This window comes from Cynocephalus volans, chromosome 12, assembly GCF_027409185.1.
Source record: "Cynocephalus volans isolate mCynVol1 chromosome 12, mCynVol1.pri, whole genome shotgun sequence".
NCBI lineage: Eukaryota > Metazoa > Chordata > Mammalia > Dermoptera > Cynocephalidae > Cynocephalus > Cynocephalus volans.
Genome location: NC_084471.1, coordinates 19,974,866 through 19,991,284, shown reverse-complemented (window position 1 = coordinate 19,991,284; position 16,419 = coordinate 19,974,866).

The following is a 16,419-nucleotide window of genomic DNA, read 5'->3' as shown; positions in this document are numbered from 1 at the left end:
AAAAGATGATTAAAATATCTGTAGTGCCTGACGATGATCGGTGCTGTACAGAAAAATAAGGGACGAGGGATGGGAATCTGTGTGTTAATGGGTGAATTGCAATTTTAAGTAGGGTGGTCAAATGACACTAACAGGTGACATTTGAGCAAACAACTGAGGGATTCTGGATCAATTGTTCTGAAGGTACAGCTGTTGGATTGCCTGATAGGTTGGATATAGGGTATGAGAGAAGGAGAGAAATTAGGCATGACTCCAAAGCATGGTTTGGAGGCAGTTTATGACATGGTGCACAATGATCCCTGCCTCCTGGTGTTCATGCCCTTGTGTAACTCTCCTCTTGAGTCTAGGATGGACCTAGTTACTTGTTTCTAGTAAGTGGATTATGGCAAAGTTGATGGGATCTCATTTGTGTGATTGTTACAAAAGATTGTGACTTCTCTCTTGCCAGCAGATTCTATTGCTTTCTCAGTTTGCCTACTTTAGTGAAGCCAACTGCCTGGTTGGAGCGGTCCACATGGCAAGGAACTGAGGGCAGCTCCTGGCCAATGGCCAGCAAGGAGCTGAGGTTCTTAGTCCAAAAACCCATGAAGAACCAAATCTTGCCAACAGCCACATGAGCTTGGGGTAGATCTTTCCCCAACAGAGCCTTGAGAAGAGGTTGCAGCACCAGCCAGCCATGGGATTGCAACCTGAGAGAGACCCTAAAGCGGAGGAGCCAGCTAAGAATCTTAAATTCTTCACCCAAGAAACTGTGAGATAATGCATGTGTGTTTTAAGCTATTAAATTTGAGGATAACTTGTTATGCATTAATACATAACTAATACACAAGTTTTTTGACTTGTGCAACTAGAAGAGTAAAATTACCATTTATCATACGATAAGATGAATGTAGGTAGAAGGTGTTTTTCCTTTGTGAGAAGATTGCAAATTTGGTTTTGGATATGTACAAAATACACATATTTCTGCTTTTGCATTAATGCTTCTCATGAATTTTTCAAATGATAGCTACCAATGTACGTGATCTAAACGTGCTTCCATGATCCTCTTTAGAACAGTTCATTAAGGCATCTTCAAAAATCAGATTTTATAATAATTTGAGTCATAATTATTTCGAAAAACCAAGAACATCAAATACAGTATCAAATCCATTAATTCTGATGTCTCACTTTTAGAATTTCTTTATTTTATTTTTTATAGTTAGCATAAAAACCAGGATAAAATTTATCTTTGTATATCTATAAGGGAAAGATTTGCTGGAGCAACTTGACAGTACAAACCATTTAAGAGAAAGATTGTTTAATTTTGAGCATTTGAGAAGGACTTAATTATTTGTTAATGAAGTCATTCACTGTTAGGAGAAGTTTGCCTAACCTGCTGAGGTTTCGAATATGCTAGCCTAAATGGAGATCAAAAGTAAGACATGGAACCAAGAGAAATGAAGAAGGTAAAAACTGGCACATTGTGGTGGTTGTTAGAGGTAGCGGTAGAGAGGTGGGCACATACTTTCTTGCCAAGAGAGCGCCATTTTGATTTTGGTATCAGGTGGTCAGTGCAACAAGAACAGCCAGGTCTCCACACAACCCCAGAAGGCGAGTCATTATTAACTTCAGCCATTCTGTTAATTCTGTGGGAAGTCTTTGCCCACGACTGGTTTAGTAATGGGCATGTGACACAATCCTGGCTAGTGAGACGTGTAGGAGATCTCTGCTAGGGCACCTTTGGGTGGAAACTTTCCTTTTCTGCCTCTGGACCTTTCTGTCTGTGTGTGTTACCTGGAGCCAGGGCAGCCACCTTGGGAGCCAACAGGCTGGGGGTGGCCAAGTAGAAAGTCAGAGGAACTTGGGTCCTTGATGCTGTGACTGAATCACCACATTTTCCAGTCTTGGAACTGCCACATTTGGGGACTTGTTTTTACATTTTACATCGTTTAAGCCATTTTGAGTTGAGTTTTCTGTTATTTGCAGATAAAAGCATTCTAACGGAGACAGGAAGATTCTAGAAGAAGGTCTAGTTTTCTGGCTTGGTCAGTGGACTCGTTTTCTAAAATAGGACATTTAGAAGAAGAAGGTGATGGGATTGGGGATGTGGAGAGAAATGATGGCCTTGGCTCAGGACGTGTTTAGTTAGAAGTGACTAAGGGACACCCAGGTGAGGACATCTGTTGAAGGTTTGAGGTGTGGATCTGGAGATCAGGAGTGAGTTCTCAGCAGGAGGTAGAGCTGTGGGAATCCTCCTGTTGCACAGAGGGGGTGGTGGCAACACAGGCTTTGACATGGCCTGGGATCCAAGCCTAATGTCTTCATATGTGTTAACTGGGGCAGGACACTTCTCTTCTTTAAGCCTCCATTTCTCCATTTGTTTTCCTTTGCTCCAGGCCCGTGAACAAGCCACATATGCCAGCATCTCCTGATGTTAGGTGGGGCATATGGAAGAATTCTGACCACTGGAGTGCTATGGCTTTCTTGGTGCAGAGATTTCAGGGGAGACTCTAAGGTTCCAGGGATGATGGAACCTTTAGACAGAAGAAACCTGGGCCCCTGAATGACTTGGTGGGGAACCCCCATCCCCTAACCACCTACACTGGACGTGACATGAGCAAAATCTACCTTGACTAGGATGCTTTTAAAGGGTCTAGCCTCCCTTACCCTGACTCGTCTACCCAGGATCCCCCATGTCTGACACAAGATGATTTAGATGTATTACGACAGTTTTAGGTTTTGATTTGTTAGGCATTTGTTTTACAGGTATGCCTTAGTCAGTTTGGGCTGCTGCTATGACAGAGTACCATAGACTGGGTGGCTCAAACAATAAACATTTATTTATGTCTCTGATATCAGTGTGCCAGCATGACCAGTTTCTAGTGGGGACCCGCTTGTGGACTGTAGATGGCCATCTTCTCACTGTATCTTCACATGGTGGAAGGAAAACCACAGAGCTCTCTGGGGCCTCTTTTGTAAGGGTGCTAATCCCATTCAGGAGGGCTCCACCCTCAGGACCTGATCACCTCCCAAAGGCCCCAACTCCTAATGCCATCACATTGGGTGTTAGGATTTCAACATGTGAATTTTGGAGGAATACAAACATTCAGTGTGTAATAAGGTATTTGCTATGGATTGGATGTCCCCTTAAAGCTCATTGAAACTCCCCACTGTGACAGTGTTAAGAGGGTGGGAAATGCTATTATGGTAATTGAAGGGTGGGGCCTTGAAGAGGTGATTGGATTGTGAGGACCATGCCCTAGTGAATGGATTAATAAATTGATGTTTTGATGGTGGTCATGGCTTTGGCTATGATGGCTTTATAAGGAGAGTGAGTGAGAAGATGACACTCTCTCTGGCTTCTGCCATTTCACTATGTGACACCTTGTGTTGCTACAGAGTCACCACCAAGAACAAGGCCCTCACCAGATGTGATCCCTGGACTTTGGACTTCCCAGCCTCCAAACTGTAAGCAATAAACATTGTTTCTTTACAAATGGCCCAGTTTCAGGTATTTCTGTTATAAGCAGGTGTTTGGTGAAAGTGGTGATAATTGTAATGGTGGCATGCCCATGCTGGCTTACTTCATGGGGTTGTTGTGAGACTAAAATGACATCATGTACATAAAGTGCCTCTCCTAGGCCTGGCACATAGCAAATGTGCATGATACATGGTAGCTCTTATCTTGGAGTGCACAAACCTCTATTAGGATTTATTACACTGCATTGTAATGACTGGTTTACTGTTTACTTGCTTATTCTGAGCTCCTTATGGACAGGAATCTTGTCTCCTTCCTCTCTGAATCTCTAGCAGGAGCTCAGTGTCTGGTACCTAATGAGGGCCCTGTAGGAGTTGAGTGTCCATTATCTAGGGGGGTCTAACATCCTTTCTAGAATTACTGATTTGAATCCTCTGGACCACGAGCCCCAGACAGACAAGAACAAAGCCATTCTGACTTGGTGCTGTATTCCCAGCACCCAGCCCAGTACCTGGCACATAGTTGGTGCTCAAGAAATATTTTTTGGGAATGAAAGTACTTACTTTAATCACTCTCCTACACTGTCCAAATTCGCCCAAGCCTCAGGAACAATACTTCTCAGCTAAAGATGAGGAAAGCAAAGTCTGAAGAAGCAAAGTGATTTGAAAAGATCACACAGGTACGAGAATGTGCAGTGGGACCTTTGAAAGTCACATGCGATGCGGAACAAATCTTCATTGTGCAAGACTGTCCTGAGCATTGTGGAATGTCTAATATTCCTGCCAGTGCTCACTAATGCCAGTGGTGTCCCCAGTCACTGTGATCATCAAAGATGCTCTCGTAGATCTCCAGAACACCCCATAGGAACAGTACCCTCACTAGGGACTTCTGGTCCATCCTGCCCTCCTAAATGCATGAAGAAACTAAAACTCAGGGAGGGAGAAAGACTTGCCGGAATGACCCAGCCAGCAGTTGGGCACAAATCTGGTATTGCATCAGTAATCTCTCTGCAATCATCGATGTTATGACTTGTTCAGATCATAAAATGAGCTCCTGGAGGGACCAGGGTTTGAGGTTGGTCAGGACTTAGCAGTCCAAGGTGGTGTCAAGGCTTCTCCCCTAGCTGACAAGAAAGGGAGCCCCTGGGACTGCCCACCCCTGCCTGCTGTCCCTTCTCTGCAGCTCAGCCCTGCCTGGGGGAAGAGGGAGACCGGGAGAGAGTGGGCAGAGGTAAATCTCGCTCCGAGGCAAAAGCTGGCTCCGACTCCTAATAGAACTGAGATGAACGTGTGTATATGAAAGCAAATAAATGTTTCGGGACCTGAGAAGGGAGCGTTAATGGCTCCATTAGCATTCAGTTAAATTTATTTTTCATTAGGGCCAGCTTTTCTGAGAAGCGTGGTTCAGTCCAGGTCAGACATGAAAGAACCACTGTGGATGGTGGACACGGTGCCCACCGTCCCACAGCACATTGCTTAATTAGATCTCCCAACCTACAGCCTCCCTTGGCTGCTACACACACTTGCTTTTCTTGGTCCTTTTGGCTTTTTCCATGTTGGTTAAGATAATCTTCCAAACTTGTTTTCCCAATCAGCACCGAGATGACCAGCTCCCCAGGCTGACCTGCGAGTCAGTCTCTCTCCATCCAAGGGGTGCCCGTCAGCCATAATAAGAAGTTTGGCTTGCCCTTTCACAATGATTGTTTTAAACAATGAATGGTGTTTGTGGAAGTGAGACTGGGGATAGAGGTTCACAATGAATCGCACCAGCAATCATTACTTATTTTCTATACTTATTGAAAATGACTGCAGACAGTATTGCTGTTTTCTCTGCAGAGAAAAATGTGAAATTATCACAGCTATTTATCTACTTTCCTATTTTAATGACTAGCAATTGCCATTTTTTAATTACTAGGGGCAAAAAAATTGTTACCCTGAGATGAGATGGTTCTAGTGTCATTAAGAATGCATTTGCTCATTAATATCAGTGACCTAGTGTGCAGAGAAGTAGAAGGTGTCTGGGATTGTGCCATTCAACTCATCTGTTAGGCTTATGACAGAAAGAGCAACCCAAGGTTGAAATAGTTTGTCTCTGAATTCCTCAAATGAGTTAGTTTTCCTCTGAGTTGTAGGTGCCACCTCTGTCAACAAAAGGAGACATATTCCAGTAGCACATGTTAGTTTATGCCCAATGATGTACTGGTAAGTGTTTAACAGTCAGCTTTCCAGAGGGAGAAAAATGCTCTGACACATAGCATTGGCCAATTTCTGTGGTGTAAATACTCCCATCGTGGCAGATTTTAAGACACCAACACTACATCACGGAATACACATTTGGGACCAGATGCATGGAGTTGACACGTGAGCTGGTGTGAGCTAGTTCCAGCACATCACTGTATATAAATGATATCTTAAACATATTTATTGAGGGCCTACTATGTGCCAGGCACTGTCCTAGTTACTGAATCAAATAGACAAAGCCCCTTCCCTAATGGAGTTTAGACTGACTAGGAGGGACAGACAGTACACAAGGTGACTGGTAATGGCGTCACATAACATCAGAGAACGGTGAGTGCAGTAAGAGGGTCGGTTGTGACAGGGTTTTGTGGGGCTCTTCTGCACACAGTGGACAGGGACAGCTTCTTGGAGGGAGGCCATGAGCACAAATTTGAATGAAGTGAAGGAGTCAGTCCATGAGGATGCCTCGGCAAAGAACATTCTAGCGAGAGGAAAAAATAAGCATAAAGTTGGTGAGGTGGGAGGATGCCTGGGGGTTGCTGTTAGTCTCTTTGTTTCTGAAGGTCTCAAGATCAAGGAAGCCTGGGTGCTCCTTCCAGGACACAGATGCATTTCTGGCCATGCTCCGGTGAAGCATTCTCACCCGAAATTTAGGCTTGAGACCTGGGAGTGACCCTTGACTCTCCCTCCATTAAGAAGTGTGATATCCTTGCTTTGATTCTCTAGTTTACGCATACCTCCAGCTCATCCAATTTCCTCATAGAGACTGAGTCCTGATCCTGTCCCTCTTACATGTAAATTTATGCCCCTGCCTGGAATGACAGCTCCACAGGGAGAGGACTTGTTTGCTTCTGACTTCCTGTCCCTATAACAGTGCCTGGCCCCCAGTCAACACTCAGTAAATATTTATTGACCTCGTTAACACAAGGAGACACAAGCACCTGATTATTTCATTAGGATGTCCAGCAAGGTCCTGCCTGGGCAGTGAGCGCACACCCTCAACATGCCTTATCCCTCTTCCTGCCAGTTTTGTTCTCTGCCCAGCATCTACGACCTTACTTGGTGGGAGGTGCTCCTAAGCATTTGTGGAATGATCAAAGGCATGGATATTATTTTATTCTAAATTACTTTTCTTCCTTCCTCATGTCATAGACAGGACATTATTGGTTTTTAAAAAAAATTCTTTTAAGGGAAGTAAAATTATCTATGAATTTCATTTCAATATGAAGAAGAAGCATTAAAATCTTTTGTTCTATAAAGTGCCACTGCGTCTGAAAGGCGTGAGGATGACTGTGCTAGACAGAAGGAGTCTCAGCTACTGTCCTGTTCCAGCAGGCCCCGGGGGTCACCTGAAGCTGCAAGAGAACTTGGGCAGTTGACCGAGGGCAGCTCTGGGGATGTTGGGAAGCTCGAGGGAAGACTGCTGGCGACTTCAAGGAGACACATCCAGTGCAAAGGCACATCCAGTGCAAAGGCAGGGCTTCCTCTCTGAGCACCTCCAGTGAGCACAGCTGGAATCAGGAGACAGGGGCCTCTCAGCTGCCGTGTTTTTAGAACCTGCTCAACGATTCGAGAGTGAGGGTTTGAAGTGAGTTTCTCACTTCACGCCATATTTGATGTTCAGCACACAAAGAAAGTACAAAGCCAGCCAGGTGACCCAAGAAGCCCGGGTCCTTTCCTCAGGGGAGCGAAGTCTTGTTGGGTTTAAACACGGATCGGTCTGCTCTGTGCTAATAACGAGATCAGGAAATATATTGACATTGCAGGTGCTTGAAGTGTGAAGATAAAACAGATGCTTCTTTCATCTATTCATCAGTGACTAGACAAGTCTCCCAGAACCAGAGATTTTTGTTGTTTTATTATTTTTTTTCACACTGACTTCTCATGTAAAGAATTTCATGGCAGTACCTAATCTTCAGAAACAGGTAACTGGCAGCTCACTGTTGAGAAAATTACACAAAGGACGGTCACAGCAGTAACATCATTGGCTCTGTCCCCCGCATCCTGCGATCAAGGCTGGAATGGCTGGTCATCCCCATGTTAGAGACCAGGAATCCAGACTAGGGAAGTGAATGGATTTGCCTGAGACCAGCCCACTGGTAAGAGAGAGCCCAGGGCTCAAACACAAGCTTTCTAGCTCCCAAACTGCTGTTATCTTTGACAGGGACTTGCTAGAAGGTGGGAACTGTACCTGTGTTAGTCAGGGTTCTCCAGAGAAACAGAACTAACAGGGTGTGAGAGTGTGAGTGAGTGTGTGTGTGTGTGTGTGAGAGAGGGTGTGTGTGTGTGTGTGTGTGAGAGAGGGTGTGTGTGTGTGTGTGTGTGTGTGAGTGTGTGTGTGTGTGTGTGTGTGTGGACTTAGTCCATTTGTACTGCTATGACAGAATACCACAGACTGGGCAATTTATAAGGAAAAAGACTTTATTTGGGTCACGGTTCTGGAGTCTGGGAAGTCCAAGACTGAGGGGCCACATCTGGTGCGGGCCTTCTTGCCGCATCATCCTGTGGCAGAAGGTGGATGGGTAAAACAGCAAGAGAAGCAAGAGAGGGTTGAACTTGCTTTTACGACAAATCTACTCTTGCAATAGTGAACCCACTCCTGTGATAACAGCAGGATCCATTCATGAGGGCAGAGTCCTCATGGCCTAATCACTTCTTAAAGGTCCCACCTCTCAATACTATTGCATTGGGGATTGTTTCCAGCACATGAACTGTTGGGGACACATTTAAATATACACACACACACACACACGCACACACACACACACGCACACACACACACACACAAACACACACACACGAGAGAGAGAGAGAGAGAGAGAGAGAGAGAGATTTTAAGGAATTGGCTTACACAATTGTAGAGGCTTGAGGAATCCAAAATCTCCCAGCTGGCAGCCTGGAGACTCTGGGAAGAGTTGCAGCTTGAAGTCCAAAGGCACCTACTTGCAGAATTCCTTCTTTCTCGGGGGAGGTCAGTCTTTGTTTTAGTCAGGCCTTCAACCAATTGGATGAGGCCCACCCACATTGTGGATGGCAATCTGCTTTACTCAGAATCCACCAATTAAGTGTTAATATCACCCCAAAAACACCTCCACAGAAACATTCAGAATAATAATTGACTAAATGTTTGGACACCATGGCTCAGCTAAGTTGACACATAAAATTAACCATCACACATACCTTAATTTAAAAATAAATTTTCAATAATAGCATATGCAATAGGTATTCAATATAGAAATTTGAAAATTGCAAATAATATAAAAAAGAAAAAACTTTCAATTCTACCAGGACTCAGCAAGCTATTTCCTTACAATTTAATTCTAGGCATACAAACACTATAATATTTTCATACCTCCAAATGGTATCATTTCCCAGTAATCTTTTGCAGCCTGCTTTTTTCACTTAGCAACACTCTATGAATTTTTCCCGAGGTTAATAAATATTCTTCTAGATCCTGATTTTTAATGCTAACACAGCAGGTCTATCTTATAATGGCTATAGTGAATGCCTTTGCCTCCTGCTCAACATCCTTTCTCCTCTTTTTTTGGTAACCACATCTTGATTTTCTTTTAGGCAACCCTCCCACCCTCCCACCCCTCCTCCCTGTTCCTTGGTTCAGATGGTGCTAAGTTCCACCTCTTGGCCCAAAGGATTGGCCTAGGACCAAAGTTGTAAATATTTTTAAAAGAGAGTTCTTTCTTCTAGGTTGTTAGACTGGAATGCTCTAGGTCTGGAACTGCTGGAGCCCATTTTTGTCAACACTTGGATTTGACCCTAAAAATGAAACCAATATGGAGGAAAGTAAAGGAGAGGAACGGAAAGAAACAGATTCCTGATTACATCGTTTGAATGCCTGGATCCAGCTATGCCTGAAGTTACTCTTCTATACTCTTCCATTATGAGAGGCAATAAGTTCTTTCCTTTTTGCTTAAGCCAGTAGAGTGGGATTCTGTCACTTTCTCCTGAAGGAGTTCGGAGTCTTGTCTGAAATGGCGTCACTCTACCTGACATGCACCAGTACAGGACTGTTCTGTTTTTGTTTTCCTGATAATTTACCTGCTATGGGCAGAATGTTGCAAGGGGATTTGGAAATTAGAAAATTGACTAACACATACTCCCTGACCTCAAGGAGTCTGCGATCCAGTAATTGGAGCATTTTAGTCAGCTATAAGGATGTAAATTCCAACAGCTTATGGGGATCAAGACAGGCTTCCCAGAGGAATAAGCACTTGGGATTGACCTTGAAAAAGAGGGAGAGAGATTTCATATTCCTTTTCACGGAGACAGCAAGGGGGCTGCACATCTTGCACACCTGAAACCTGTTCCCGGACCTGGCTGGGAAGCCCCGCAGACCTGTGTCAACCTCTCCTACCTCCTTCAGAGCAGTTACCAGGATCTGTGCAGATCAGGTTCACTGACTTGTTCACTGTCTGCCTTTTCTGGTAAAAAGTAAAGCCCTGTCACTGCACAGCCCTGTTCATCTGCTCATTGCTCCCTCCTCAGTGGCGTCTGGCACGTGACAGGTGTTCAGCAAATATTGCTCGAGTGAACTGGATGAATGCATCTGTGCATGGGTGGGGACAGCATGAGACAGGGAGCAGAAGGGACATTTCTGGCAAAGGGAAGATCATGAGCATAAGTGGGGAATAGAGTGAGTCACCAGTTCAGCTGCAGCCTGGCTAGAGCATGTGCAGGAGCCGATGGCTGGTAAGGAAGGCTGGCTGTCCTGCAGAGGGCTCGGATGAGAAGCTGGCACTTACTCTGGTAGGTGATGGGCAGCTCCCGTCAGGTAAGGTCAGAGCTCAGTATGAGGCTGGGGGGATGGGAGAGAAAGAAGCGGGGCTGGAAATGGGGCACCAGGAGCCACCAGAAGCCTCCTAAGGCACTTAGGGTGAATGCGATGTGGCAGTGGAAAGGGCAGGCTGGAGTGGGTGTGAAGGCAGGTGAGGGCTGGGAGCAAGGACGGTGAAGCGACTCCATCTGGTGATGGGGGGACGGGACCAGGGGTGTGGACCCAAAGTGGCAGGTGCCTCCATCAGAAGCGAGAGGTTTGGGGGGAGAGCAGGTTCCGAGGGGAAATGCGAGTGAAGATAGAGGAATTCCTTTGTTCGCTGATTGTAATTTGGAGAATTGATGTAGTGAGCGATACAACCTGAAGTCTCAGACTTACAGAAGTGTTGCCTGCAATACTCATGGCAATGGCAAGCGGGAGAGGGAAAGAGGAGACTCAAGAACTCCGCAGACCTCAGAGCCACCAAGGCGAGCCCTCCTGGCTGTACTTTGCTGACACATCGACTGGCTCTGAACTTCAGTTTCTCAGATGTAGAACAGTCGTGAGGTGCAGAGACAGCTTTTCCAGGTGGGGGATTTGTGGCAGGATGCTGTGTGGGTAGGGGTCGTGGATGTCATACCCAGCCGCCCACAACCCCTCCATTCCTAAAGCAGTGATTTCCTAGTTGTTGAGTAGCTGATGGCTGAAGGTTGAGTTCCTGCAGAGGGCTACCTCGCCCAGGACACCTCCTTCCCTGGGGCCAGCCACATCTGATGGGCTAAGGCCTTTGTTCTGACTGTACCTCAAGCCAACCTCTCCCTCTGTCCAGACCTGCTTCCTTGGTTCCCTCTACAGGACAGTTTTCATTCTTGAGTATAGTCCCCAATAAACTTCCTGCATGCAAATCTCCATCTCAGTCTGCTTCTCAGTGGACCCAACAGATGGTATTATCTTGGCAGAATGATTTTAAACCACTAGAATATCAGGTGTTGCTGGTTGGCCAGAATCTTAGACACTGTACTGCGAATTCTCAATCCAAAAGCTGAGAATGAAAGCAATGTGTTGGAAGCCTAGCCAGTGGGCCAAGAGGCTTCTCAGGCATGTCAGAAATTCTTTTTTGTGTGATGGACCCTTTCTTAGATTAATGTTTTAAAAGCCTAAAATAAAATACAGTTATGTGTTGCTTAATGATGGGGATACACTCTGAGAAATGTGTTGTTGGTGATTTCATCATTGTGTGGTCATCACAGAGTGTATTTACACAAACCTAGATGGTGTAGCCTGCTACACACCTAGTCTATTGCTCTGACCACTGTCGTGTATGTGGTCTGTCATTGACCGAAACATCATTATGCGACACATGACTGTACATAGGATTGCAAAGGAATCCACTTCTATTGAAACATAGTTATCAAACTATAATAAGAACAGTCTTATGACATATTAATATAGGACATAGCAATATAGAATTATTGTGACACAGTACTATAGTTAATGAACTGTTGTTCGGTCTGTCTGATAATCTAGAAGCAGCAATGAATGTTAACAATATTTTAAGATATCTACATCAGCTGTAATGTGATACAAAAATATATGACTTCTGTTAATGACGAAGTCACAGGTTTTGCAAATACCGAGGTCAATGTAAATAAAGATGTAATTTTTCCCCACCCACAATAATGGACCCCTGAATTCTGTGCATGGACTCCCTGGGGGTTCTGTGGACCTCAGGTTAAAATAAACAAACAAACAAAAAAAACCCTTGGTGTTATAAGGTCTGTAATCTGCTATAAGATATTTAGTTTGAGATGGTGTGATATAAATGTGTGTGTTAGTGCTATGGACTGAATGTTGGTGTCCTCATAAAATTCATATGTAGAAGCCTAATCCCCACCGTGATGGTATCCGGAGGTGGGCCTTTGAGAGGCAGTTAAGAGATGGAGGTGGAAACCTCATGAATGGGATTAGTGCCTGTAGTGGATTGAATTATGTCCCTCAAAACTCACTGAAGCTTGAATTGTGTCCCCCAAGTTTTATGTATTGGAAACTTTGTCACCATTGTGACTGTTAAGAGGATGGGAAATCTTATTATGGTAATTAAAAGGTAGAGCCTTGAGAGGTGATTGGATTGTAGGACTGTGCAGTAGTGAATGGGTTAATAATGGTGGTCAAGGGCGTGGTTCTGAGGGCTTTAAAAGAAGAGAGAAGAGAGTCTGTCTTTCTCTCTGCTCTCTCTGCTTCCACCATCTTGCAAGGTGATACCCTGCTGTCACTGAAACCACCACCAAAGAAAGCCTTCACCAGATGGGTTCCTTGGACTTTGGACTTTCCAGCCTCAGAAACTGTAAACAATAGATTTCGTTTTCTTTATAAAATACTGCATTCCATGTATTTTGTTATAAGCAACAGAAACGGTCTAATACAGTGCCCCTATGAGAAAGAAAAGGCCAGAGAGATAGCTCTCTCTCTTTCTGCCATGTGAGGACACAATGAGAAGACAGTCATCTGCAAGCCAGAAAGTGGGCCCTCATCAGACATGGAATCTGCCAGCATCTCAACCTTGAACTTCCCAGCCTCCAGAACTGTGAGAGATAAATGTTTGTTTTTTAAGCCACCCAGTCTATGGTAATCTGTTAGACCAGCCTGAACTGGTCCAGCCAGTTAGGAATCCACAGCCAGGGATGATTAATTAACATTAGATCAGAAGGGTCACACCACAAGACACCCGCTGGGAGCTCTTCTGTTTTCCATATCGCTGATAAACACCAGGTGTCTTACTAATTAACATAGAGAATAGCAGAAGTAGGTTTTTATTGGTGAAATTTATGGCTAAAAACCTAATAGATGTTAGAAATGGGCTCTAGTTCATAAAATTAGTTGTATTCAGGTTAGGGGATTGGCTGGTTAAGATTAAGGGATACAAGAATCCAAGGCCTGTCCTTCTCCCACAGGGATGGTGCCTGAGACTTTATTCCTGTCTGTCCTGTGTCCAGCCAGGCAGTTAGAGGATATCTGGTTGCCGAATATCAACCCTATTCCTAACAGGATTCTGCCTCTGAAATTTTGTTGTCTAATCCTCAAGAAAATGTTCCTTGCAGGGTATTATCAGAAATGGATCATAGTACAAATTAATCCTTCCTTTTTACCAGTAATCCCTTTATATAAAATTAAGGAGCAATCAGAAGACTGGGGTGAAAGAAAATAATACATTGACACATTCACTAAGTTATAGGAAAGGAGGAGGAGAGAAATGAGCAGGAACCCAGTCTATATCACCCTGATAAACATTTCATCCATCCAAAAATGTAAATTAAAGACAAACTGCTCATTCACTCATGCATCCACTCGTTCATTCAACACAGGATTTTTAACCACCTACTATGTGCCACTCACTGTGCTAGGTGTTGGGGCATAGTAAGGTACAGGAGAATTAAGACCTCATGGATCTTAGACCGGTGGGAGAGACAGACATCAAACATATAATTACACAGATTAGTGTATAATTCTATTGCAATAAGTGTTAAGGGGAAAAGAGGAGCATAGCATGAGAATATAAAATGGGGGAAGGGGTGGCATCTAACCTAGTCTGGAGATCAGGGAAGGCCTCCCTGAGGAGGTGACATTTAAACTAAGGCCTGGAGATTGAATCGAACATTAGGCATGGCATCTAGCAGGGTGTGAGAGAAAGAGACAGAGAGAGAGAGAGAGAGAGAGAGAGAGAGAGAGAGTGTGTGTGTGTGTGTGTGTGTGTGTGTGTGTGTGTGTGTGTGTGTGTGTGTGTGTGTGTGTGTGTGTGTGTGTGTAGAGCATTCTCTGTAGAGCTCATGCAAAAGCCTTAAGGTGGGATGTGGCCTGGCCAAGTTCAAGAAGTAGAGAGAAGGCACTGTGACTGGGGTAGGGTGTAAAGGCTGACTGGTCAGAGAAGAGGCAGGGATTATACCGAGAATGCAAATATGATTTAGACACAACCACTCTTGTCGGGGCTTATCATTACATGCGAGAGATTGCTGTGTAAGAACAGGTTTTGGGTGAGGTGGTATTAGGAACTTAGTTTTAGAATTTGAAGATGTCAAATGAAGATGTCAAGGAGGCAGTTGGATACACAAATTAAACATCCACATATAGGAGTTCTTTGTGTATTCTTAATACTAATCCTCCGTCAGATATGTACATTGCAAATTTGTTCTCCTAGTCTGATGGATGTGTTTTCACTTTCTTTAAAGTGTCCTTTAATGACAGGAAGCTCTTAATTTTAATGTAATCAAAATTATCAACCATCTCATTTATAATTGATGCTTTTTGTGTCTTGTTTAAGAAAAATCTTTTCCTTCCCTGAAATTAGTAAGTGGTTAACATATTTTTTTCTAAAAGATTTCAGGTTTCGTTTTTTTCCATTTAAGTTCTTATTACTAATATACATAAATTAAATTTATTTATAGAGGGCCTTACATGGATCAAAGATGAGAGGGTGTCATAAACCAAGGACTCTGTGTCCTTGAGGTTAAGAAAAAAAGGGACAGTGGGAAGGTCATTCTACTGACTACTACTTCTCTTAATGAAGCTGTCCTGCCTCTTTAACCGGCCTCTCTGAAACGGTATCTTGTCTGTTGCCCTACTCACAGTGCCTGGTCCTCAACAGTTCAATAAATATTTGTTGACCGATAAAGCAAAGGTTTGCAGGTGCAAGAAGGGAAAGGTTATCATTTGGATATATTCCTTTCTGGAGACCCTGGAGTTGGTCTTCCTTAAACCTTCCAAGGTAATGATTCTCTTTGTGTGGACTTTGGCTGCCTGCATTGAAATCACATGGTATATTTTATTAAAAATGAAGGTTCTTGGGCCTTAACCCAAGTCAATGGAATCAGAATCTGGAACCCAGAATCTGTTTTTTCCTTTAAACTGTAGCTTTTATCTATCTATTTATTTATTTTTGGCTGCTGTCCTGTACAGGGATCTGAACCCTTAACCTTGGTGTTATCAACACTGTGCTCTAACCAACTGAGCTAACCGGCCAGCCTTTTTTTAGCTTTTAAAATCAACTTTATTAAAGTATAATTTACATGCAATAAAATGTACCGTTTATAAGTTTACAGTTCTATGAGTTTTGACGAATGTATGCAACCATGTAACCACCACCCTCATCAAAGTATAAAACTTTTCCAGTATCCCCCCAAAATTCTCTCAGGCCCCTTTGCAGTCAATCTCTCTCCTAACATCCCCAGCCAGGGGAACGAGTGATCTGCTGTCTATCACCACAGATTAGTTTGCCTGTCCTAGAATTTCACCTAAGAGATATTGTACAGCATATACACTTTCGTTTCTGGTTTTTTCTGCATGGCCTAAGGCTTTAGAGATTCATCCATGTTATCGTGTAGATTAGTAGTTCTTTTTTAGTGCTGGGTGGTGTTCCAGGAGGTAGCACAGCTTCCCTATTCATTCACCTGTTGATGTACATGTTTGTTGTTTCCAGCTTATGACTATTCTGAATAAAGCTGCTATAAATATTCATGTACAAGTCTCTGTAAGGACACATGTTTTCCAGTAATCTGTGTTTGGACAAGGTCTCCAAGAGATTTGTATGCAGGCTGGAGTTTGATAACTACTGCTTCCAGTTAGAGAGACCTCAATGCTGGACAAGAGGCATTTGGCAAAATGCCAGAAGCCAAATTCTTTGCCCAAGAAGATAAAGGCCCAATCACTGAGTAGTTGGCTACAGACTCTCGCCTTTTTAAGACTGACTGTTGTACACCAGGGAAGAGGTTGTTACTTAAAAAATTATCATCGTCATCATTAGTACAAACATATGAGTACTCAAGGTTTGGGGGTACTGAAAATGCCAAGTTCCTCCCCTCATCATTTATAGATGCTTTTCCTCTCCTTTCTCTCAGTCTCAAGAAAGAGCCAGAATTATTTCTTCTGTCAGATTGGCAGAAGGAGTTATGGAAAGTAAATCT